A 700-nucleotide genomic window follows, 5' to 3' on the forward strand; every position below is an offset into this window, starting at 1 on the left:
AGTTCACATTCAACACTCCATCTGTAAGAACATACAGAGCTTGTTGCGTTTGTGGGAATGGTAAATGAAAGTGTCAAACCAATTATCATGTAGTGAAACACTTTTTTCTTCAAATAATATTGCAAAGAAAAAAATTTCACTTCTGACATAAAAATGTATTGAAGTTAAAATTCTATTGGCTACTAGAAAGGTATATACCTTATGTGTGGCCCCAAGTGTCCTACCAGTGTCAACTGCATAAGAAAAAAGGACATGTTTTGATTTTGGTTGTGAAATCAGTGATGGCATGTCACTACCCTCTCACAAAAGAATTAATGTTCACTGTCACTACCTCCAAGCATGCTCTTATGTCTCAAAGTTTTAGGACTGCAAAATTCTTTTTAAAACAATAGCAAGTTAGACTGTAAAATGCAAAATAGAAAAAATATGGGTTTTGTTGTTGTTGTTGTTGTTGTTGTTCACAATGAATATTCTGCACAAAAGTGATTTGTGTTTTCGATATCAGAGTTGAAAACTGAGGTAAGGTCTATTATTTTAATGAGCACAAGTTAAAGTTGTAGAAACAAACATTTGGAAAATATACCTGTATTTACCAACACATTACATTTAACCTCTGAAATTGATAGAGGAGAAAGTGGGGAAAAACCTCGAAGATATGGGCACAGGGAAAAAATTCCTCAACAGAACACCAATGGCTTGT

The sequence above is a fragment of the Mus pahari genome, chromosome 5 (assembly GCF_900095145.1).
Source record: "Mus pahari chromosome 5, PAHARI_EIJ_v1.1, whole genome shotgun sequence".
Taxonomy (NCBI): domain Eukaryota; kingdom Metazoa; phylum Chordata; class Mammalia; order Rodentia; family Muridae; genus Mus; species Mus pahari.